Here is a 23,403-nt window from a genome sequence, read left to right on the forward strand (position 1 = left end):
TCTTCAAGCTGTGTCAAGTTGGTTGTTAATCATTGCTAGACAGACTTTAACCTTTATTTAACTAGGCAAGTCAATTAAGAACAAATTCTTATTCACAATGACAGCCTACCAAGAGTTAAAAGGCCTCCTGCAGGGATGAAAAAAGGGGGGAAAAAGAAAGCCAAACCCCACATCATGATAAGAGAGACACCACAGCATTAAATAAAGAGAGATCTTGAAGTCTTGCCATAGATTTTCAAACCAATTTAAGTCAAAACTTTAACTAGGCGACTCAGGAACATTCAATATCGTCTTGGTAAACAATTCCAGTGTAGATTTGGCCTTGTGTTTTTAGGTTATTGTCCTGCTGAACGGTGAATTAATCTCCCAGTGTCTGCTGGAAAGCAATACTTTGTATTCAGGACAAATGTTCATTTGTTTGCCATGTTACAGACAGGATGCATGTTTCGGAATATTATGATTTTGTACAGGCTTCCTTCTTTTCACTCTGTTGTTTAGGTTAGCATTGTGGAGTAACTACAATGTTGTTGATCCATCCTCAACTTTCTCCAATCACAGACATTAAACTCTGTAACCGTTTTAGAGTCACCATTGGCCTCATGGTGAAATAATTGAACGGTTTCCTTCCTCTCCGGCAACTGAGTTAGGAAGGGCGCCTGTATCTTTGTAGTGACTGGGTGTATTGATACACCATCCAAAGTGTAATTAATAACTTCACCATGCTCAACGACATATTGACTTTCTGCTTTTTTTATTTAAAAAATGTTAACCAATTTTGGAAAACCTCCCTGGTTTGTGGTTGAATCTATGTTTGAAATTCACTGCTCGACTTGAGGGACCTTACAGATAATCGTAGATTTGGGGTACAGAGATGATGTAGTCATTCAAAAATCATGTTAAACAATTATAGTCGATGCATCTTATGTGACTCGTTTAGCACATTTTTACTCCTGAATTTATATTGGCTTGCCATAACAAAGGCGTTGAATACTTACTGACAAGACATTTCAGCTTTTGTAAAAATGTTTTTTTAAATATATTCCACTTTGACATTATGGAGTATTGTGTGTGACCCATTTTAAATTCAGGCTGTAACAGCAAAATGTGGAAAAATCAAGGGGTGTGAATAACTTCTGAAGGTACTGTATATATACAGTGGGGAGAACAAGTATTTGATACACTGCCGATTTTGCAGGTTTTCCTACTTACAAACATGTAGAGGTCTGTAATTTTTATCATAGGTAGACTTCAACTGTGAGAGACGGAATCTAAAACAAAAATCCAGAAAATCACATTGTATGATTTTTAAGTAATTAATTAGCATTTTATTGCATGACATAAGTATTTGATCACCTACCAACCAGTAAGAATTATGGCTCTCACAGACCTGTTAGTTTTTCTTTAAGAGGCCCTCCTGTTCTCCACTCATTACCTGTATTAACTGCACCTGTTTGAACTCGTTACCTGTATAAAAGACACCTGTCCACACACTCAATCAGACAGACTCCAACCTCTCCACAATGGCCAAGACCAGAGAGCTGTGTAAGGACATCAGGGTAAAATGGTAGACCTGCACAAGGCTGGGATGGGCTACAGGACAATAGGCAAGCAGCTTGGTGAGAAGGCAACAACTGTTTGTGCAATTATTAGAAAATTGAAAAAGTTCAAGATGGCGGTCAATTACCCTCGGTCTGGGGCTCCATGCAAGATCTCACCTCGTGGGGCATCAATGATCACGAGGAAGGTGAGGGATCAGCCTAGAACTACACGGCAGGACCTGGTCAATGACCTGAAGAGAGCTGGGACCACAGTCTTAAAGAAAACCATTAGTAACACACTACGCCATCATGGATTAAAATCATAGAGCGCACGCAAGGTCCCCCTGCTCAAGCCAGCGCATGTCCAGGCCCATCTGAAGTTTGCCAATGACCATCTGGATGATCCAGAGGAGGATTAGGAGAAGTTTATGTGGTCTGATGAGACAGAAATAGAGCTTTTTGGTCTAAACTCCACTCGCCGTGTTTGGAGGAAGAAGGATGAGTATAACCCCAAGAACACCATCCCAACCGTGAAGCATGGAGGTGGAAACATCATTCTTTGGGGATGCTTTTCTGTAAAGGGGACAGGACGACTGCACCATATTGAGGGGAGGATGGATGGGGCCATGTATCGTGATATCTTGGCCAACAACCTCCTTCCCTCAGTAAGAGCATTGAAGATGGGTCGTGGCTGGGTATTCCAGCATGACAACGACCCGAAATACACAACCAGGGCAACTAAGGAGTGGCTCCGTAGGAAGCATCTCAAGGTCCTGGAGTGGCCTAGCCAGTCTCCAGACCTGAACCCAATAGAAAATCTTTGGAGGGAGCTGAAAGTCCGTATTGCCCAGCGACAGCCCCGAAACCTGAAGGATCCGGAGAAGGTCTGTATGGAGGAGTGGGCCAAAATCTCTGCTGCAGTGTGTGCAAACCTGGTCAAGAACTACAGGAAACGTATGATCTCTGTAATTGCAAACAAAGGTTTCTGTACCAAATATTAAGTTCTGCTTTTCTGATGTATGAAATACTTATGTCATGCAATAAAATGTAAATTAATTACTTAAAAATCATACAATGGGATTTTCTGGATTTTTGTTTTAGATTCCGTCTCTCACAGTTGAAGTGTACCTATGATAAAACTTACAGACCTCTACATGCTTTGTAAGTAGGAAAAACCTGCAAAGTCAGCAGTGTATCAAATACTTGTTCTCCCCACTGTATATTACAAATAATTCAGTGAACAAAGAGGCCCTCCTTAATTCATAAGTAAATACATACACTGAAAAAACATATAAACACAACATGTAAAGTGCTGGTACAATGTTTCATGAGCTTAAAAAAAGATCCCAGAAAATGTCCATGTGCACAAACTGGTTTCTCTCAAATTTTGTCGACACATTGGTTTATGTCCCTGTTAGTGAGCATTTCTCCTTTGCCAAGAAAAATCCATCCACCTGACAGTTGTGGCATGTCAAGAAGCGGACTATACAGCATGATCATTACACAGGTGCACCTTGTGCTGGGTACAATAAAAGGCCACTCTAAAATGTGCAGTTTGAGATGTCTCAAGTTTTGAGGGAGCTTGCAACTGGCATGCTGACTGCAGGAATGTCCACCAGAGCTGTTGCCAGAGAATTTAATGTTCATTTCTCTACCATAAGCCACCTCCAATGTTGTTTTAGAGAATTTGGCACTACGTCCAACCGGCCTCACAACCACAGACCACGTGTATGGTGTCATGTGGGTGAATGGTTTGCTGATGTCAACGGTGTGAACAGAGTGCCCCATGATGGCGGTGGGGTTATGGTATGGGTAGGCATAAGCTACGGATAACAAACACAATTGCAATTTCTGAATGCACAAAAATACTGTGACGAGAATCTGAGGCCCATTGCGAGGCCCTTTTTTTTTTTTTTAGGTATTTGTTATCAACAGATGCATATATGTATTCCCAGTCATGAAATCCATAGATTAGGGTCTAATTTATTCATTTCAATTGACTGATTTCCTCATATGAACTGTATCTCAGTAATATCAATGAAATTGTTGTATGTTCCGTTTATATTTTTGTTCTGCATAGATTTGGGTTACCAGGGTGATTGTTACTGCCTTGGATTACTTCTGGTAACATCAATTATACACGTTTTTTTAAATAATCTCTTTGGTCCTCTTTACAAAAACACATGGAAAAGAGCTCCCTAGGTATCTAACATTATTCCTTTTTATGTTCAGCCATCAAACTTTCTCTTTATTCTCCAAATTCTTCAATGGTCACTGGGGTGGAAATATGGGGCATTCAAGTTGTTATTCCTAAACTTCAAATCAGGGCGCGTCTTCATTTTATCTTCTCTCATGACTAATGTATTACCAGGAAGAAGAAAAAAAGCATACAGTGGCAAGAAGAAGTATGTGAACCCCTTGGATTTCTGCATAAATTGGTCACCAAATTTGATCTGATCTTCATCTAAGTCCCAACAATAGACAAACAGAGTGTGCTTAAACTAATAACAGCAACATTATTGTATTTTTCTTGTCTATATTGAATACATCATTTAAACATTCACAGTGTAGGTTGGGAAAAGTATGTGAACCCCTAGGCTAATGAATTCTCCAAAAGCTAATTGGAGTCAAGAGTCAGCTAACCTAGAGTCCAATCAATGAGACGAGATTGGAGAGGTTGGTTAGAGCTGCATTGCCCTATAAAAAACACTAACAAAATTTGAGTTTGCTATTCACAAGAAGCATTGCCTGATGTGAACCATGCCTAAAAAAACAAAAGGTCTCAAAAGACCTAAGATTAAGAATTGTTGACTTGCATAAAACTGGAAAGGGTTACAAAACTATCTCTGAAAGCCTTGATGTTCATCATTCCACAGTAAGACAAATGGTCTATAAACTGAGAAGAATCCTAGAGTGTCAGCTAAAGACTTACAGAAATCTCTGAGCATGCCAACATCTCTGTCGACGAATCTACGATATGTAGAACACTAAACAAGAATGGTGTTCATGGGAGGACACCACAGAAGAAGCCACTGCTGACCCAAAAAAAACATTCCTACAAGTTTGCCGAAGTGCACATGGATGTTCCACAGCACTACTGGCAAAATATTCTGTGGACAGATGAAACTCAAGTTGAGTTGTTTGGAAGAAACACATGACACTATACGTGGAGAAAGAAATGGCACAGCACACCAACTTCAAAACCTCATCCCAACTGTAAAGTATGGTGGAGGGAGCATCATGGTTTGGGGCTACTTTGCTGCCTCAGGGCCTGGACAGCTTGCTATCATCAACGGAAAAATGAATTCCCAAGTTTATCAAGACATTTTGCAGGATAATGTTAGGCTATCTGTCCGCCAATTGAAGCGCAACAGGACAATGACCCAAAACACAGAAGTAAATCAACAGAATGGCTTCAACAGAAGAAAATACGCCTTCTGGAGTTGCCCAGTCAGAGTCCTGACCTCAACCCGATTGAGATGCTGTGGCATGACCTCAAGGGAGCAGTTCACAGCAGACATCCCCATTTACAACGGGTTCACATACCTTTTCTTGCCACTGTATGTTACTGGAGTTCTAATCTTTTCATTGAACCTTCTTTTCACAATTCTCCACAGCAACTTCTAGAATCTGCCACTCTGTTGTTGCTTGCTGGAGGTAGGCTGGACACATTTTTAACAATGCTTTTTTCTGATAAAAAAACGAGTTCATTGCATTCGCCGTGGAGCCCAGTTTCATAATATGACCATATTTTTCAGCTGCTTGCCGTCGTTTTTAAATAATCACAAAAAAACAGGCCTTATTTTAGTGCCTTTTTCCCCCCTGCCAGCTCCTATTAGTTTTATTGAGAACCGTGGCACCAACTCACCTCCCGAACGTATTTCCCAGCTTATTGTTCTACGTCACAATGCCTGCGTCGCATCGTATTGTTGACAATGTGACCTGCTCACGTTGTTTATAGTTCAAATGTAAACAACAAAAAATTACTCATGGAACTCTGAGGTCGTCCCATTGTTTCCTACAGGGGAAAAATAGGCATGTCTATTTTGCCTATTAACTTGCAATGTGTATATTCAGATCTTTTTTAGGCCGAACGTAATTTTAATCATGTGAATCTCCTCTTTCTAATTATGTAAGTCTGGGCAGCGAGCTCGGTTGTCATCGATCACTAGACCAGACAGTCAGTTTTCCTTTTTTCCCTACTTTCTCATTACACAAACGAGGTGCGGATGTTTACTTTCTATATTAGTTGGGGGGGAGGGGGGTTTCCAGTTTCGTCCGACGAACAGATTGTAGTGGTAAAATAAAAAGGGATAATTGTTTTTGTACCATTTAGGCCAAATGGAATTCTAAGCATCACTCCAGTCAAAACAGGCTCTGCGAACGTTGGATCCCATTCATATGCTATGGGCTCCCGCTAGTGTTCCAGCTTAGCCAATGTTATTTTGACGTTTTTCAGCCTTGGGTGAATTTTGACTCGTTCTATTGTCCAGCCTATAGAACGAGGTGGAGGTGGAAAACCTCTGAAAAGTCCCCACAACATTCTATGGCTTCAGGGGTCATCCTCACCTCCACATTATACAAATATAAACAGTACACAGACATCACATTCTCCCCAATACAACCCCCATATGATTGCAAAGTATGGTTATGGTTCTTATTGGTTACTTCAGGGCTCTGAGGGCAACTCCCATCAGCCATTATGCAACCCAAAGATGGCAGTGCAGTGAAACAAGTTATCGGTTTTCATTTCCATGTAAAGAGTATTTGACCAGTAACATTCAAAAGTTTGTGCTATTCAAAACTTTCAGAGAAAGAGTACTTATTTTGGAGATAAAGGAAACTAATTTGGTTCGATTTATAGGATGTTCTCTGGGAGTTTCAATCTCTTAAAAAATAATGATTTAATTTGTTTTAAGCTTAGAACACCACAGGGAACTAGTACTTCCCTTGTCTCCCTGTTATGGCACATCTCACATTTCTTCCCAGTCAATTTAAATCTTAAGCCTTTTACCTGCGGAAACAGTGGGGCACTGGATCTTTTATAGGATTTTGCTAATAGGCAAGCCCTGTTACACCCCCTAAGAATGGCAGCGGAGTGTTGAGATGAGGGAAGGACAATAAGTGAACGAGTGCAACACGTTTCATCTTTCCATAGATTTCTTAATCGGTTGTAATTAATAGCGTCTTTAAAGAACAAAATGCAAATATGCCGCTGACACGCTGCCAATTAAATTCCCGATCCATTCGTTTCCGACGCTCATCTCTCTCCTAAACTCAGGGGGTTTCAAATAAAAGTTTTGGAGGATGATACAAAACCTCTTTAATGGTGTCCTTTTGTTCCCAGCCAAACACACATTCCCAGCCAAAAAAAACCTACAAAGTACTCATGCTGCATGTAATCAATTTCAGGTTGAAAACAGACAGGGGGGACTGGGGAGAGAAGATCTGTGGAGAATGACAGTCTCAGTCTGTTTAGTCTTGTTCTCTGATCAAGCAGAACAGTGCTTTTTGATACATATTAGCCTTGAGAGAAACTGAGTGGAAACTGCCCTATTCAGTATCCACACCCCTCAGAAAGATACTTTCCCTCATGCTCAGTATTAATCCTGGTGTCTCTATAGGAGTGTAAAGTCATGTCTCAGGGTTAGCTCAGTAGTACCAGTGATATATAACAAGAATCTTCCCCTCAGCAGTGAGCGTTGCCCGGGTTCCTGGGTGACACAGACAGGCTGTGACAGTCCAACATGGGCACACACCTCTACTGCTGCCAGGGAGATAATGAGGAACAGTGGTGTACCTACCCATCTAATGGAAACACGCACAGATTTGGCTCTCACCAAATGGCCCACCTGCCACACCAGACCTAGACCCTGCCTGACCTGTCTAAACACCTGCCACACTGCAGACAGACAGGCAGCACCAGCTAGCATATTGTGGATAATAAAGGGCCTCATAACAGACACCTGCTGGACATTGGATTAATTCGGGTCCTTATTGTTCCGATTGCCTGCTATTACACCAATGAAACCCTGTAACTGACAGTGGAGATGGTTATCATACTCTGAGCTACAATGAGCTGTAAGACATTTTCCTGACTAATTGAAAAGGCTCTTGATATTGAGGTGACTCCTGTAACTGCATGTCACTGTCTGGTTTACCAGCTCATGTCATGATGACAGTGTCCCACCTGTAGGGATGTCAGGAAAAAGTCAAGCCTCATAAATTGGTCAATTGCCTAACGTCAATGTCCCCACTCAGCAACCCTTTACAACTAAACATTATAGACTGGTCAAATATTTCCAGTGAAGAAGGTATTTTGACCAGTCAATAAAACAAAGAAATCCTTTGAAATGAATCCCATTGTAAAGCTTTTTTCTAAGCTGTGAGGTGAGAAAATGCTTTAGTGACCAAAATCAGGGGCGAACTTTCACTGGGGACAGGTAAAAAGCCATTCTCCCCCCCCCCATCTGAGCTCCTAGAATGTGTGGCTCCCCTTTACTTTTTCAAGATAGTGACAAATCAGAAGAAACTGTTTAACCAGGCATTTATGGCAGCTAAGTAATTTATTGCCATTACTTTGAATGTAGGTTATCCTCCCAAATGACAACGGATGGCAGAAATGTCAAGTTATGTATCACTAGATTTGATTTATTACAAGGGTATACTGGGCAACTTTCATAAGGTCTGGATGTCTTATATGGAATACAGTACGACGAAAGGAATCTATTGAAAACATGCCCTCGTCAGGGGAGATACCTATTTAGGCAATCCCTAGCTGCTGGGCTGCTCAGTCCAGGCCCTGGGAGTCTGCTGTCCTTTGGGTTGTCACTCTGACCTTGGGCTAACACAATTGAAACCAATAAGGAATGTTTCACTAAGATCCTAAAGCTGAGTGGGGTGTGTTGTGTTGGGACGCTGCTGGGTGGTGGACCCCTAGGGACAGGAAGGGGAGACCCATCTATATTGTGTGAAAGTAAAAAAAGATCTCTACTGTACCATTAGGCCTATGAGATAAATTATATATGGAGGATGTGCTGTTTCTGTGTGTTAATGTATGTGTGTCGGTGTGTATTTAAAAAAAAAGTGTTTCCAAACCTTTCCAAATTTTTTTTTAGCTATTGACAAGACTGGTGAGGGTTGGGTGTGCAGGCGGCTTGGGCTGGCCTGTTTTTAAAGAGTTGTTTGTTAGGCTGGTTAAAAGGTGCAAACACAATATTGATTATTGAATTATGTTTGATCTAGTTCAGTCTTACCAATCACTTAAACATATTTAATAATGATCTCATACCTAGCTTGATGACTGTGGGCATTTATTTTATTTTTATAGACAGCTCGAAGGGCCATGGGTCATATTGTATTGTGTAGAAATGCAGGAAATTAACTTTAGATGCCCCAAATAATTATGGGGGAGGACCCCCAGAACCCATCAAGGTTATGTCCCCACCGCTTCTAAAACCAAAGTTGTGTCCCTGACTACAATGACTTAGAACAAGTTGAAGTGCTATTTATATTGGCTTGTAAGGGCTTCTCTTCTGTTGCCATCGAGTAAATAGGAACAAATAGCCTCTCTCTGTGTAAAGAGTAAATCAAATCCAAGTATATTGGTTGCGTACACAGATTTGCAGGTATTATAGCAGGTGCAACAAAAATGTGTGTTACTAGCTCCAGCAGTGCAGTAGAATGAGCAAGAAATGTATACAAGAAATCAGTAAATGTCAGAACGATCAATTGTAAATGCGTGGTTTGTATAGACAGTATATCATTTGGAAAAGAAAATGATATGTACAGTAGTATGTATAGCAGGAAATAAGTCAATTATGGTTTAAAATATCCCAGAGGCATTCTAAAGGTAGTTACATTATAGCAAATATGACAAAACAGGAACCACAAAGCATAATCTCAAACTGTGAGCCTGCTTGTTTTAAATTCTTACGGGTCCAAGGCACTGCATCACAGAGGCATCACTACAGACCTGGGTTCGATCCCGGGCTGTATCACAACTGGCAGTGATCGGGAATCCCATAGGGAGGCACACAATTGGCCCAGTGTCTTTCAAGTTAAGGGAGGGTGTGGCCGGGGGGGGGGGGGGGGGGGCTTTACTTGGCTCATTGCGTTCTAGCGACTCCTTGTGGTGGGATGGGCGCCTGCAAGCTGACCCCCGGTCGTCAGTTGAACAGTGTTTCCTCCGACACATTGGTGCGGCTGGCTTCCGGGTTAGGCGGGCGGTGTTAAGAAGCGCGGTTTGACAGGTCATGTTTCGGAGGACGCATGTCTTGACCTTCACCTCCCGAGCCCGTTGGGGAGTTGTTTTATATATAATAAAACAATATTTATAATAAAAATACAAAGAAAAACATTTAATAATTAGGGGTACTTTTGTCAACATTAACAACAGACAAAAGTAATTTCCTAATTGGTCTGTGAGATGAGGGGGGGCTTGATTTAATGTGTCTGGCTCAGTGGTTTTTAGAGCCAGCTCTCTCAACAAGTCCATTTGATCCAACACTACAAAACAAAAAGCTTTGCCTGCCTGCTGTGGTACATCATATCTTGGCATCGACCGTGCCGTGCCACTTTTCCCCAGATGAATGGATTGTTACAGGGTCTATGGTCTCCGTAATTTTCAGTGCTGTTGTTGGGAAAGATCACCATATACAGTAACTCTATTCACTCTGATCCTATGTTTGTTCTAGTCGATATACCATGTGGAAAGTTGGCATCAGTTAGAAATAAGATAAGCTCTACATGGCAAATGCAACAACAGATGTCAATTGTCCAAATCAAAGCCGGAATGTGATTGTATGTGTATTTGGATGACATCAAAGGGCTGTTTTTTGGTTAACCTACTGATTGCTGTGGAGAACAGAGATGTGGCAGCAGAAGCAGCACACTTCTGCAGTAGGAGGTCATACATACACCTTTAGCTTCATTGACATGCAATGTTATTGAAGACTCCCTTTCCACTCACTCACTCAGGCTCGGCAATCATTTAGCACACAATTAACTGGCTAATTCAATGTCTGTCGGCACCAAATGAGCAAATAATTAACCCACACGCTGAATGACACTGACAGATCTAATTGGGAGGTAGCTAATGACTAATCTCATAGATGTATGCTCTCTCTCTCCCCCCTCCGTCTCTGCATAGCAGTAAACAATGTGATGTTCATGGGGTGGAAGAGAAAATGAAAAGACGTGTGGTTTGAGTAAAAGTTGTTCTCATTGAGGTGTTCTCATTGCTCTCATTGAAAACAAAAGCGCTCTGTAATTTCACCCCCGCTTGGCTGAGGCGTCTCCCAAAGCATCAGTGAGCTACAGCAACAGTAAACCCATTCTGCATGTCAGTCTGCCGCACAGAGCCGTACAACAGCATCCACAAGCTAACCACTACACACAAGACAAAGAAGACTGCACTCAGATTTCACCTGCAAATTAAGATGGAGCTCAATAATCCCTCCATGGAATGCCTGTCCTATTCGCTCTAGAAAATAAGTATAGCATAAGCGGCATCTCTGACATTGCTATAAAAATATGTAATTAGGAGGCACCAGTAAATTTATGAGATCTATCATTTATTTTATGAGAGGGGGGACCCCAGGGAAACTAAGATGATGCCTCACTAGTGTCACCAAGGGTGCAGGTTCTAATGCGGAATCCTAAACTGGTCCCTTCCCCTTCAAAGCTGAGGCAGTAAGAACATGGACCCTAATTAGACCCTCTGATAGCCACTTAGACCAAGCCAACAGGCTCGAGAGCGAAGTGCTATTTCAACACGAACCGCGATGTGTTTGGAGTTTGCACAATTAAATGAAAAAATAAATCGATAAGCGTACCTAATTATGTGTGCGTGTTTGTTTCTGATTTTGGGACATGTAAAACAAATTAAATAGCACCCAAATTAAATGTTATTGAGGTTTAAATCTTGTAAAAAATTCATTTGAATTTCATGCTTGTTTTATTATTTAAAAGTGGAACATGAATTTAAATCAGTATCCTGAAGTTGATGGGTTTATTGATCCCCTCGCCGCTCTATTAAAGTCACCCTCAGAGTTTGGTCACATACACGTAACAGAGGGCCCTCCGAACTAGTTGGTAGGCTGCTAGTTAGCAGTCGTTCAATCTTCTCTGTGTAACTGTTGGAATAATGGGCCAATTAATATCTCATCCCTGGATTGAGGTACGTTTTCCGAGCCATATCTTGCGCCGGGGTGTCTGAATCTAAACAGGAAGTCTGTCTGACCCAAGTGCAGCTTGGGAATCTATGCTGTCTCGAAGTACATCATGCTCTGAAGTCTAGCAGTTGGATGAGAACCTAGACGGCATCCCAAATAGTATCCCATTTGAGATGCAGCCCTAGTCTGACTCCAGATGAGTTTAGATTCTACCTCTCTGAGGAGCTGTGCTGTGGTGGTGAACGATGATGAATCCTGCCTGGGATTCTGAGGGCACTTGTCTATCGCGTGGCAAGACTGCCCTCTGGTGAATCCCTGGAATAGAAGGTCAGTCAGAAAACCTTTAAAATATAATCTGACAGCTAGGGACTTGGTAGCCTTAGAATGATGATTTTGGATTAATACATCCAGATGAGTGAAAAATCTATTCTCGTGAAGCACCCTCCTAAATTGCAGTGCAGATCTCTCTATCAGCAGTAGGCAATTATAAGTCCAAGTGTTATTTTCTATCAGCTCAAGTTTAATTCTTCCAATTTCCTCCACAAAGCTTAATCAAGTAGCAGCAGCACATCACTCACTCATTGTTGAAGATTAAGCTGTTAAGCCCCTACAAGAGATGGCAGTCAAAGCAATCACTTTCAATCTAGCAAGTGTCTACTGAAGGGATCTTGAGTCTCTGTTTAAACACTCACCGGTAAGACTAGAGAGTCCCTTTAGCAGCAACACGAGAGCCATTACAGAAGCCCTGGACAGCTGGGTTTGCATCTTGCCGCTACACGCTCCATAAATAATGGATGTGCACAGCCGGTCTTCTCATAAGCATGTACAGTGTGTTACTGTCGACTAGAGACTTTCCTTGGTTTGACTGTCTAGCTCTAGTACACATGCTCCCTTCAGACAGAGTTCATAAAGTTATGTGACCTACCTTTAATGTCTGTCTGTTTGGCAGCTCAAGGTTAAACAGGTGTTTCTCTAATAGGGCTCGTTCACGTCGCCCCCATTATGCAGATCTGATCCAGCCGCAGCTCATAGCTCAGGGTGTGACGGGCATCCCCTACTCTGTAAACCACTTAACCGTAGAGACCTGGGCGCAGGAGGGAGCCCACAGCCAGAGAGAGAGGAGCCTCCAGGTTAGAGGAGTCGTAATTAAAGATAATGTACCCAGCATCCATCCACCCCTTGCCCTCTGACTAGAACTACATCAAAGACATCCCTAATGAAGATGGTTCACACACCACACGTCTCCCTCTCTCTAGTACACAATCAGCAGCAGTCAAGCAGTTTAAAATGTTACAAAAACACTCTTGTAATGAATGCAGAGTGCCGGCTAGGTTGTATAACAGCTGTTTAAGAACCTGTCAAAAGAGGTATAATGATGATAATAGGTAAGTGGTTGGTGTGTCTAAGCAAACACTTCTCCTGGCTGATTATAATTGAGACAGATGCCTTTACTGATAGCAGGCAGTCGATGCTGTATTCTAGCTCTTAGCCCAGCAGCGGGATTGGCAATAGAAGGCCCCTGTGCGGTAAACTGTAGCATGGCCCCAGAGGGACACACTGAAAAGATAAACCTGGGGGTCAAAACCACTAGAACTCTGACAGGCATCTGTGGAATTATAACTACTGCAGAGATAGGAGACTGGTCCTGGAGGACTGAAACACCTCAGGGAGACAGGACGGACAGCTGATCGTCCTCGCAGTGGCAGACCACGTGTAACAACACCTGCACAAGATCGGTACCTCTGAACATCACACCTGCGGGACAGGTACACATTAATCAATTTCTGTTAGTCACATGTCTGTGGAACTTGTTCAGTTTATGTCTCAGTTGTAGAATATTTTTATGTTCATAGAAATATTTACACGTTTGTGGAAAATAAATGCAGTTGACAGTGAGAGGACGTTTCTTTTTTTGCTGAGTTTACAATATAAAAACACAATGTCACCTAACCACTTCAAAAATACATGTTTTTGCTGGGAAAAATAAGACATGCAGATTAGAAAAATATATGTTTACAGGGGTCAAGGGGTCAAGAAAACAGACGTATATCTTTCAACACCTACAAAACACTGTCATTGCATACACACTACAACATACAGTACTATTGAAAATAACACTCATATCTAAATCTACAACCCTCCTCCAGCCCCAGTGCTTCTCTACCTGCATGTCTCTGTGTTTGTAGTCCGTGGAGGCTGGTGCAGATATCCATGAAGGTGGTTTCTATATGGTGGCAGAGCTTGACATCTGGGTCGGCACCACCCAGCTCCTCTGCTGCCCTCTGTGGAAGCCTCAGCTTGGACTGACCCCTTCCTGGTACCAACACCTCCCAGGGCTTCTCTTTCAGATACTGCAACCCTAAGGGACAGAGGGGAGGGGGGGGGGATTGTGGGAGGGGACAAAGGGAAGGAGGGAGAGGGTATGTATTTGATTTGATTTATTAGGAACCCCATTAGCTAACGCCAATGGCGACAGCTAGTCTTACTGGGGTCCAACATATAACGAAAAAGACAAAGGACAAAATAATTTACCATTTAAATACATTAACATGTAGTGTGTGCATCTATCAGTTACACATACTGTTGAAGTCGGAAATGTACATACCCCTTAACCAAATATATTTAAACTCAGATTTTCACAATTCCTGACATTTAATCAGAGTAAAAATTCCCTGTTTTAGGTCAGTTAGGATCACCAATTTATTTTAAGAATGTGAAATGTCAGAATAATAGTAGAGAGAATGATTTCTTTCAGCTTTTATTTCTTTCATCACATTTCCAGTGGGTCAGAAGTTTACATGGACTCAATTAGTATTTGGTAGCATTGCCTTTAAATTGTTTAACTTGGGTCAAATGTTTTGGGTTGCCTTCCACAGTCTTCCCACAATAAGTTGGAAGAATTTTAGCCCATTCCTCCTGACAGAGCTTTTTTATTTATTTATTTATATATATTTTTATTTCACCTTTATTTAACCAGGTAGGCAAGTTGAGAACAAGTTCTCATTTACAATTGCGACCTGGCCAAGATAAAGCAAAGCAGTTCGACACATACAACAACACAGACTTACACAGGGAGTAAAACAAACATACAGTCAATAACACAGTAGAAACAAGTCTATATACGATGTGAGCAAATGAGGTGAGATAAGGGAGGTAAAGGCAAAAAAAGGCCATGGTGGCGAAGTAAATACAATATAGCAAGTAAAACACTGGAATGGTAGATTTGCAGTGGAAGAATGTGCAACGTAGAAATAAAAATAATGGGGTGCAATGGAGCAAAATAAATAAATAAATAAAATAAATACAGTAGGGAAAGAGGTAGTTGTTTGAGCTAAATTATAGATGGGCCATGTACAGGTGCAGTAATCTGTGAGCTGCTCTGACAGTTGGTGCTTAAAGCTAGTGAGGGAGATAAGTGTTTCCAGTTTCAGAGATTTTTGTAATTCGTTCCAGTCATTGGCAGCAGAGAACTGGAAGGAGAGGCAGCCAAAGAAAGAATTGGTTTTGGGGGTGACCAGAGAGATATACCTGGTGAGCAGGTGTAAGTGCGTCCTCTTGATGCCATCGATTTTGTGAAGTGCACCAGTCCCTCCTGCAGCAAAGCACCCCCACAACATGATGCTGCCACCCCCGTGCTCCACAGTTGGGATGGTGTTCTTCTGCTTGCAAGCCTCCCCCTTTTTACTCCAAACATAACAATGGTCATTATGGCCAAACAGTTATTTTTTTGATTCATCAGACCAGAGGACATTTCTCCAAAAAGGATGATTTTTGTCCCCATATGCAGTTGCAAACCGTAGTCTGGCTTTTTATGTTGGTTTTGGAGCAGTGGCTTCTTCCTTGCAGAGTGGCCTGTCAGGTTATGTTGATATAGAACTCTTTAGTGTGGATATAGATACTTTTGAATCTGTTTCCTCCAGCATCTTAACTTTTCGCACCAAAGTACGTTCATCTCTAGGAGACAGAACTCCTTCCTGAGTTGTATGACGGCTACGTGGTCCCATGGTGTTTAGACTTGCGTACTATTGTTTGTACAGATGAACGTGGTAACTTCAGGCAGGGTAGCCTAGTGGTTAGAGCGTTGGACTAGTAACCGGAAGGTTGCAAGTTCAAATCCCAGAGCTGGCAAGGTACAAATCTGTTGTTCTGCCCCTGAACAGGCAGTTAACCCACTGTTCCTAGGCCGTCATTGAAAATAAGAATTTGTTCTTAACTGACTTGCCTGGTAAAATAAAAATTTTGAAATTGCTCCCAAGGATGAACCAGACTTGTGAAGGTCAACAATTTTTTTTCTGAGGTCTTGGCTGATTTCTTTTGATTTTCCCATGATGTCAAGCAAAGAGGCACTGAGTTTGAAAATTGGCCTTGAAATACATCCACAGGTACACCTCCAATTGACTCAAATGATGTCAATTAGCCTATCAGAATCTTCTAAAGCCATGACATAATTTTCTGGAATTTTCCAAGCTGTTTAAAGGCACAGTCAACTTAGTGTATGTAAACTTCTGACCCAGTGGATTTGTGATACAGTGAATTATAAGTTAAATAATCTGTCTGTAAACAATTGTTGGAAAAATTACTTGTGTCATGCACAAAGTAGATGTCCTAACCGACTTGCCAAAACTACAGTTTGTTAACAAGAAATTAGTGGAGTGGTTGAAAAACGAGTTTTAATGACTCCAACCTAAGTGTATGTAAACTTCCGACTTCAACTGTACATGTCTATATATACACACAACAAGTAGGTCACATGGTTGTGCCGTGAGGTGTTGCTTTATTTGTTTTTTGAAACAAGGTTTGCTGTTCACGCACTAAATAAGACGGGAGTTCCATGCACTCATGGCTCTGTAAAATACTGTACATTTCCTAGAATTGGTTCTGGACCTGGGGACTGTGAAAAGACCCCCTCTGGCATGTCTGCTGGGGTAAGTGTATGTGTAAGTTATAAAACAGATGACGCAGTCAGTATTTCCTCAACTGTTAGCCAATATATAACATTTTACATTTATTGAATTTGCCTGCTGCCTTGATACACCTTTAGAAATGACTCTATATGGTACAGGACATATACTTTCTCCATTGAAGTGCACTTTTTCATTGAACTCCAGAATGGACTGACATTTTGGTGAAATCGACTGCGAATCGATCACGTCACTGATGTAATTACACTAATGAGTAAATCTATGCCAGCATTCCAAAATATCAATCCAGGTCATGGTCTTCGGCTTCTCCAACACTACTCAATCAATAACAGGGGAAACATGGCAACTAGAATGAGATGCATAGCATACGAAAATATATTTTTATTTAATCTCACAGACAAAACACAAGTGATGCGTGGGTCAGCTGTTGGTTAACTCACACGCAATGGCTAATAACCCATTCGTAACCGACTGGTTTTAAGGAATGTTTTTGATATGATTTCAGTTTGGATGCATATTATTTTAAGTGATTGAAATACTATAAGATTTTATTATGCTGATTAAGATCGCATCACCACCTTTACAAACGGCCACTATTCATACATGAATTCTCTCATGAGAGCTGAAAGAAAGAAAACATTTCACCACTCCTGTTCTCTAAACAAAATCTATATCTGGTGTATCATTTTACTGCAAGTTCATATTAAATTAGGCTACGTGAGAGGTTATAGACTTACAGTCAGTGTCCAGATTTCAGTTAGGCTACTGTTCCATTTAACCCATCTGAACAGTACAATTCCCTTGATGTGCCATTTTGAAGTCCCTGTCTTGTGCCTGTCAAATTTGTATAGCGCCTCACAATCATCACACATAACATATCCAGCACAGGTATCATCCTCTTTAACCACTTCATCTACTGTTCTGGCCTTCCCTTCGATTTACTTTCAACTCTCCATTTGCAGGTTCTCTCTTGTTGAATTAATCTCCGACGTTGCCCTTTTTGCCTCAGTGGAACTTTTTCAAAAGCATTTGGCAATAAATTTGTTGAGCATACAGTTAGCCCTTAAAACTTAGGCTACGCACTAATGCCAGATAAAAAAATAATGAAAGAAACCCCTAAAAGTAGCCTATAGATATGAATGGTACATTTATGGATTTGTAATGCATTGTTTTCTTTTTATTCAATCAGCACCACCCACCTTCATCCACACAATATTTCATGACCCTAAACTCACCCTCCCTGCAGATATAACCACAGGGACTGCGGTTTAAGAGTCAACTCGCGCCTCATAAACACACACAAACTTACTGGCGATGAGCAGGTCGATATCCCTGGCCTTGGTGGCAACATCTGAGGCACAGACCTGTCCCACCTGCACAAGCAGGGCCGCCACGTCATCCTAGAGCAGAGGGAAGGCCGGGCAGAATGCCACCAGGCACAGCAGAGTGGGCATGAAAAATACAAAAACTTCATGAACAGCAGGGAAGTGAGTACAAACAGAAAAAAAGTATAACATGAGTAATACTGCACTAACAGAGACCCACCAGGAGATGGCAGTAACATATTAAAGTACAGAAAGGGAGGCACAGCAAGTAGGACATGTAGTAAGGGGAGGAAAGGGAGGGAGGGAGGGAGGGAGGGAGGGAGGGAGGGAGGGAGGGAGGGAGGGAGGGAGGGAGGGAGGGAGGGAGGGAGGGAGGGAGGGAGGGAGGGAGGGAGGGAGGGAGGGAGGGAGGGAGGGAGGGAGGGAGGGAGGGAGGGAGGGAGGGAGGGAGGGAGGGAGGGAGGGAGGGAGGGAGCTGTGAGCAGGGTAGCCATGACGCTGACAGCCAGACGTGCCACGCTGAGGGACTGTGTACTGGGAACACAGGTGGGACAGCAGCTGGATGGCAAAAATCTGTAGAGGGGGACAAGAACCACAGTTAATGCCAGTCCTTCCCATCCAGAGACACAGGTTTCCATTATAAATGAATACAGGCCATATACATTTTGTGGCCTGGAAACTAATTGATGTACACTGAACAAAACATATAAAAACGCAACATGAAACAATTTCAAAGATTTACTGAGTTACAGTTCAATGAAGGAAAATCAGTCAATTGAAATAAATTAATTAGGCCCCAATCTATAGATTTCATATGACTGGGAATACAGCATATGTAGGTCACAGATTCATAAAAAAAAACAGGCAGTATGTAGTGTGACCGACGGAGTTGATCAGGCTGTTGATTGCGGACTGTGGAATGTTGTCCCACTCTTCTTCAATGGCTGTGCAAAGTTGATTAATATTTGTCCGGAGCTGTAACACGCTGTCGTACACGTCGATCCAGAGCATTCCAAAAAATGCTCAATGGGTGACCTGTCTGGTGAGTATGCAAGCAATGAAAGAACTGGGACATTTTCAGCTTACAGGAATTGTGGACAGGTCCTTGCGACAGGGGCCGTGCATTATCATACTCAAACATGAGGTGATGGCAGCGGATGAATAGCACAACAATGGACCTTAGGAACTCGTCACGGTATTTCTGTGCATTCAAATTGCCATCGATAAAATGCAATTGTGTTTGTTGTCTGTAGCGTATGCCTGCCCATACCATAACTCCACCACCACCGTGGGGCACTGTGTTCACAACGTAAACCGCTCGGCCCACATAACGCCATACACGCTGCCTGCCAGCTGCCCGGCACAGTTGAAACCGGGATTCATCCATGAAGAGCACACTTCTCTAGAGTGCCAGTGGCCATCAAAGATGATAATTTGCCCACTGAAGTCGGTTACGATGCCAAACTGCAGTCAGGTCAAGACCCTGGTGAGGATGACGAGCACGCAGATGAGCTTCCCTGAGACGATTTCTGACAGTTTGGGCAGAAATCCTTTGGTTGTGCAAACCCACAGTTTCATCAGCTGCAGGCTGGCTGACCTAGATGATCCCGCCAGTGAAGAAGCTGGATGTGGAGTTCCTGGGCTGGCGTGGTTACACACCATCTGCGGTTGTGAGGCCGGTTTGACGTTCTGCCAGGTGACTTATGGTACAGAAATGAACATTAAATTATCTGGCAACAGCTGCTCTGGTGGACAAGCCTGCAGTCAGCATGCCAATTGCACACTCCCTCAAAACTTCAGACATCTGTGGCATTGTGTTGTGTGACAAAAATGCAAATTTTAGAGTGGCCTTATTGTCCCCAGCACAAGGTGCACCTGTGTTATGATCATGCTGTTAAATCAGCTTCTTGATATGCAACACCTGTCAGGTCAATGGATTATCTTGGCACAGGCAAAATGCTCACTAACAGGGATGTACAGTGCCTTCAGAAAGTATTCAGACATCTTGACTTTTATTCCCTCCACATTACGTTACAGCCTTATTCTAAAATTGATTAAACTGTTGTTTTTATCTACACACAATACCCCATAATGACAAAGCAAAAACTGGATTTTAGAAATGCTAGCAAAAAATTTAAAAAACATACCATGACATATTCAGACCCTTTGCTATGAGACTCAAAATTGAGCTCCGGTGGATCCTGTTTCCATTGATCATCCTTGAGATGTTTCTAAAACTTAAAGTCCATTTGTGATAAATTCAATTGATTTGACATGATTTGGAAAGGCACACACCGGTCTATACAAGGTCCCACAGATAACAGTGTATGTTAGAGCAAAACCCAAGCCGTGAGGTCGAAGGAATTGTCAGTAGAGATCCAAGACAGGATTGTGTAGAGGCACAAATCTGGGGAAGGGTACCAAAAAAGGTATGCTGCATTGAAGGTCCCCAAGAACACAGTGGTCTCCATCATTCTTATAAGACTCTTCCAAAAGCTGCCCCCCCAGCCAAACTGAGCAAGTCGTGGGTGAAGGGCCTTGGTCAGGGAGGTGACCAAGAACCCGATGGTCACTCTGACAGAGCTCTAGAGTTAATTTTCTGGAGATGGGAGAAGCTTCCAGAAAGATCATTATCTCTGCAGCATTCCACCAATCAGACCTTTATGGTAGAGTGGCCAGACGGAAGCCACTCCTCAGTAAAAGGCACATGACAGCCCACTTGGAGTTTGCCAAAAGGCACCTAAAGACTCCCAGAACATGAGAAACAGATTCTCTGGTCTGATGAAACTGTTCTTATTTTTCAGATTAAATAACTCACGGACACTAGAGAAGCTTCAACCAAGTTTAATTATTCCTAAAGGTTCTGTACAGCTGTAATTAGACAGCAAAACATTTCAGACATCACAGTTATATACATCCTACCTAAGACACTCCCTCTCTCCATCCTTAGTTTATGCCCAAAAGAAAGAAGGTAACCAGACACTAACCCTGATTATTCCCTTAAGGGGAACTGACCTCAACCCTCACCTCCTGACCTCAACCCCTCCTTCACCTAATCCACAGATATCCATCTGTCTTCCCTATATCAACACATCACTCTCCTCTCCTCCATCAAACACATTCCAAAGCCTTCTGGCTTTTTTTTACATACTCTTTCTATTCAAGGTTTCGTCTCTATCATCTATTTAATATCTCAAATGTTCAAAGTTTAGCCAATTCCAACAAAACGAAGATTGAACTCTTTGTCCTGAATGCCAGGTGTCAAGTCTAGAGGAAACCTGGCACCATTCCTACGGTGAAGCATGGTGGTGGCAGCATCATGCTGTGAGCATGTTTTTCAGCGGCAGGGACTGGGAGACTAGTCAGGATCGAGGGAAAGATGAACAGAGCAAAGTACAGAGAAATCCTTAATGAAAACCTGCTCCAGAGCGCTCAGGACCTCAGACTGGGGCGAAGGTTCACCTTCCAACAGGACAATGACCCTAAGCACACAGCCAAGACAACACAGGAGTGGCTTAGGGACAAGTCTCTGAATGTCCTTTAGTGGCCCAGCTAGAGCCTGGACTTGAATCCGATCGAACATCTCTGGAGAGACCTGAAAATAGCTGTGCAGCAACACTCCCCTTCCAACCTGACAGCGCTTGAGAGGATTTGCAGAGAAGAATGGGAGAAACTCCCCAAATACAGGTGTGCAAAGCTTGAGCAAAGGGTCTGAATACTTATGTAAATGTGATATTTCCATAAATAAATAAAAAACTGTTTTTGCTTCGTCATTATGGGGTATTGTGTGCAGATTGTTGAGGGAGAAAAATAATAATTTTTGGCTGTAACCTAACAAAACGTGGAAAAAGTCAAGGGGTCTGAATACTTTCCAAAGGCACCGTTAACTAATTTGTGGCCAACATTTTAGAGAAATAAGCTTTCTGTGCGCACAGAACATTTCTGTGATCTTTAATATCAGCTCATGAAACATGGGACCAACACTTTACATGTTGCCTTTATATTGTTGTTCAGTAGAAAACCCTGAAAAAGACACAGGGCTAATGTAGCTCAGGGTTGTGGGTTTGGATGCCTGTTTCCTCAGCTGGGGCTGGGCCAGACAGCTCTGGGATGAAGTCCAGGCAGATATGGATGGAGGGAATGCCTACCACAGTCAGAGGTAGTAAAGCTTGAGGGCAACCCTGAGAGAGAAAATGAGAGGAGACAAAAAGAGAAAGAAATTCAAGTGAAAAGCAGAACTCGGTGAAGCGAACATTTGTGCCTTGCACTACCTTATAAAGACCTTTGTCTGAAAAACAAAAAAGCAATATTACTGTTTGTTCCTCTTGAGATGCCGTAGCAACCTAACCTAACCTAACACACTTACTCAAAATAGTCTGAATTCATCCAAAATAAATCAAGAAATCTGTAATTAGGTCTTAGTCGTGCAATTTTACATCTAACTAAGATGTAATATTCAATATGCAATATTTCTCAAGTGAAAAAAACTAGCATGAAAACAAGTCATCTCTTGTTGAGTGATAAACACTTAATTGAAGAATCCCGTCCATAGTTCCCACTCCTACTAGGAGTAGTACTGTTGACCAAATCACAGACAAAGGGGCGTAGACTTCGGCTACCCAACTTAGAGTTGCCTCAAGAACAAAATGTCGAACAGCCGGAAAAAAATAAACTAACAAAAACATAAAAATGTAATCATAATATATGCGCTAAATGTTTGGGAAGCATGCGACAGGCTTTAGTTTTGCCTTTGACTGAGGTTCTTCTCTCTTGTGATGTAAACACACACACAGCAATTTGTGTGCACAGCATGGATCCAGGCATGCAGGATTACTGCGACAGAGAGGCAGGATTGGGTTGATGAAGTGAAACATATGGCAGCGTCCTACTACTGGGACTGCTGCAGTCATTCAGGCTGCAGGCAATTGATTCCCCTCTCACCACTCAGGCACAGATCACTGACAACAGCACTTCTGTGGCACACTTATAATCTTATGGAAGATACCATTTGGTTATGCTGTTTGTTATGACTAAATGCTGCCTTGACATGTGATCATATAAACATGATCCTTTCAGCTCTCGGAGCCTTATCGACAAAAGGGCTAGAATTTGAGATTAGAATTTGGCAAGAACATCTCTTCTACGTAGTAAAAGGGTTTACCTGGAAGTGCACCAGCTTGGCGATGTTGGGGTCAGCAATGAACATCTGGTACAGCAGACAGCAGATGTGACACTGCACCGTAGGTCACTGAGTAGCCCCTCATCCTCCTCAGCAGGCTCCCAGCATCGCACCTGGCCACGGTCCTTAGGGGCCCCTGCTGCTCCTCTGAGGTGGGCAGACACACCTCCAGCAGGATCTGGACTGCTGCACTGTCCTGGAGGCAGAAAGAAGCACAAGACACACACCATGTGGGATTCTACTTACAACTAAAATTACTGACAT

General features: G+C 42.4%; 1 pseudogene; it reads right to left on the bottom strand.

The window, feature by feature from the left end:
* Window positions 1-13,191: 13,191 nt before the first annotated feature.
* LOC109873446 (integrator complex subunit 2-like) overlaps window positions 13,192-23,403 on the bottom strand; it is a 52,316-nt pseudogene continuing 42,104 nt past the window's right edge.

The sequence above is a fragment of the Oncorhynchus kisutch genome, linkage group LG28 (assembly GCF_002021735.2).
Source record: "Oncorhynchus kisutch isolate 150728-3 linkage group LG28, Okis_V2, whole genome shotgun sequence".
Lineage (NCBI taxonomy): Eukaryota > Metazoa > Chordata > Actinopteri > Salmoniformes > Salmonidae > Oncorhynchus > Oncorhynchus kisutch.